Below are 2512 nucleotides of genomic sequence, written 5' to 3'. Positions count from 1 at the left end.
TCCAATGCAGCATGGTCCCTGGGACCCGCCCACAGACCACTGCCCACTGCCCCGACCCCTCCGGCTGCCAGAATACAGTGTCCTGCTGAGCGGTGGCACCAGGAAGACCTAGGTGTACCCCCTGGTTTACCACTTCGTCGCTGTGGTAGGATTTCTGAGCCCCTTTCTTCTTCTGCACAATGGGGGGGGGGTCTAAAAGGGGTGCTTTAAGACACAACCCAGACTGGCCCTCAGGTGGAATCCAGTCTTGCCCCCCACTGGGGATGGAGCCCGCACCCCAGGCATGTGCCCTTGGCCAGAATCGAACCTGGGACCCTTCAGTCCACAGGCTGACGCTCTATCCACTGAGCCAAACTGGCTAGGGCTACACTTTTTTTTTTTTTTAATCGCCTCATTTAAAAAGAGAGAGATTGGGAGCTCAACTAGGAAAAAAAACAACTTTCCATCAACTCTGGGCCACACTTCTGCAGGGCAACACCCCAACACCCGCTCCTGGCTGCTCCCGTCAGCGGGGCCACTCTTCCCTCCTCCCTCTCCCTCTGGTCCTATAGGTGACCTCGGCCCCTGAAGGGACTGGGTTTGCAGGCCGTTTTCAGGATGCAAAGCAAAATAAACAGCTGGAGAGCGTTAGCTGGCTGCAAGCTCGGTGTTGAGCCTGGAGTCTTCCCACCTCGCTCCCCTTCCTCCAGCCGCCCTTCCAGCCAGGGAGCCTGGCCCAGGGCGATGGGCCCAAGCCCACGCCAGGGCGGGGGTTCGAGGATGGACTTACACACGGGGCTGTCCACGTCCGAGTCCTAGTTCTGTGCACAGCCAGGCCGCCCGAGTCGCAGTGAAATCACCGGGACCAGAGCAACCCCGAGGGGCTCTAGAAAGCCCCGCGAGGCAGGGGAGACCAGGGAGCCTGCACCGCCCGCCCCCCCCAGGGCCCGCGGGCCTCCCCACAGCGCAGAGCTCCCCTGAGCTCCAGGAACAGAACTCCCTTCCACCCCCGATCAAAACAAGCCGACCAGGAGGAACCACCACCACGCCGACGCTTCCACGGTTTTGTTCTGCCTGTTTGGCTTGGTAGCCAGGGAGACCAAGGAGGCAGTTGCCAGAGAAATGAGGCACCACCAGGAGCCCAGGCTGCGGGGTGGTGTGTGTGTGTTGGGAGGGAGGCTGCTGGTCCCAGGCCCCCCCCCCCCCACAGGGCACCGTGCGAAGGGGCAAGGCCTGCAAGGTGCATTCGTGCAGGAGGGCCTTTCCCGGCCCTCGGGCAGCGCTGGGCCACGGCCTGGCCTGAGCCTCCGGGAACCGGCAAGGAAGTCAGGGCAGCCTGACCGTGGAGAACTCCCACGCGCAGGAAAGGCCAGGGAGGGATGCCAACCGGGACGACCCAACCTTCGGAACTTCCCTCGGGCTGAGGCCCCAGGCCCCGGGAGTCACGGTGGGTGCAGCCTCCCTCACTAGCCTGCGGGCCAGGCTGGCAACCCCTATGTCTCTTACCACGGCTCCGCCAAACCCATGGCCGCGGCCGGTCCTCACTGACCCGCCCCGGAGCTGGGCCCCTGGCTGGGCCCTGGGCTGAGGAGGAGGATGGAGCCGCGGCCACGTGCACGCCTTTCCGCCAGGCCGGCGCCAGGCCCGCGCCGCCTCCTCAGCCCGCGTGACCCCACGTCCCCGGGACCCACCTCGAGCCGCAGGTTCCACAGCGCGAAGCCGAGCCGCACGTGCTGGGCTCCCACTCGCGAGACCCACCTGGCGAGCGTGGCGCCAGGGCCAATCGAACGTGTGAAGCCACGTGACCTCCCGGGTTCGGGCAGCGCGCGCAGCACGAGGGGCCGATCCCTCCGCCTTAAAGGAGCCGCGCCGCTGCTGCCGTCGTGGAGTTCGCGGGGTGCCGGTCGCCAGCGGCCCCGCCCCACCCAGGCCGCTCGTCCCGCCGCCTGCTGGGCACGAAAGAGACTAGCGGGGGTCGCTGCGAGGCGCTGGTGGCTTCGGGGCTCACATGCGACGGCTACGGGAGGAAGCAGCGTCCGGGGACGGGGACTTCCTTCCGCGCGCTCGGCTCCCGTCTGGACGGACACTCGAGGCCACCGGGCGTCTGCAGCGCTGCGCCGAGGCCCCGCTGGCCGCCCCCAGAGGGCCGCGGCGCCTTTAAAGCCAAAGGCCCTGAGTCACGAGGCGACGCCCTGCCCCCCCCTCCGCCGCCACTCACCCCGCAACGCAGAGGCCCACGCCCGCGGGCACGTGACTCGCACCTCTGCGGGGGACCCGGCGCACCGGGACCGGAGAGGGAACCCTCCCGCGGGCCGGGGCGAGGCTGCGCACGGACCGTTAGCTGCGGCTGCCGGGACCGCGGCCCTGTCCCGCCTCGGCGGACGGACGGCGGCGGCTCTTATCAGCGGGAACGTCATGGGGTCGGTGCGGTTCTGCTGGCTGGACGGACTCGGCGGACGGGCTGCGGGCTGGCGCGGCGGGCTCGGGGCGGCGAGGGACGCGCAGGCACGTGCGCTCGACTATTGCAGCAAGC

At 68.1% G+C, this 2512-nt stretch overlaps 1 protein-coding gene across 1 annotated transcript in view; it reads right to left on the bottom strand.

Annotated features, from left to right (window-relative positions):
• Window positions 1-346: 346 nt before the first annotated feature.
• The window catches only part of AP3B2 (adaptor related protein complex 3 beta 2 subunit), a 42578-nt gene continuing 40412 nt past the window's right edge, over window positions 347-2512 (bottom strand). The window contains exon 27 of the mRNA XM_023746929.1: window positions 347-358. The gene's annotated coding sequence lies outside the window, so the exon portion shown is untranslated. The remainder of the gene's footprint in view (window positions 359-2512) is intronic.

The sequence above is a fragment of the Myotis lucifugus genome, unplaced genomic scaffold (assembly GCF_000147115.1).
Source record: "Myotis lucifugus unplaced genomic scaffold, Myoluc2.0 scaffold_765, whole genome shotgun sequence".
In the NCBI taxonomy this organism is placed as follows: domain Eukaryota; kingdom Metazoa; phylum Chordata; class Mammalia; order Chiroptera; family Vespertilionidae; genus Myotis; species Myotis lucifugus.
Note: the sequence above shows the minus strand (reverse complement) of the source record. Positions and strands in the feature narration are given on the sequence as shown.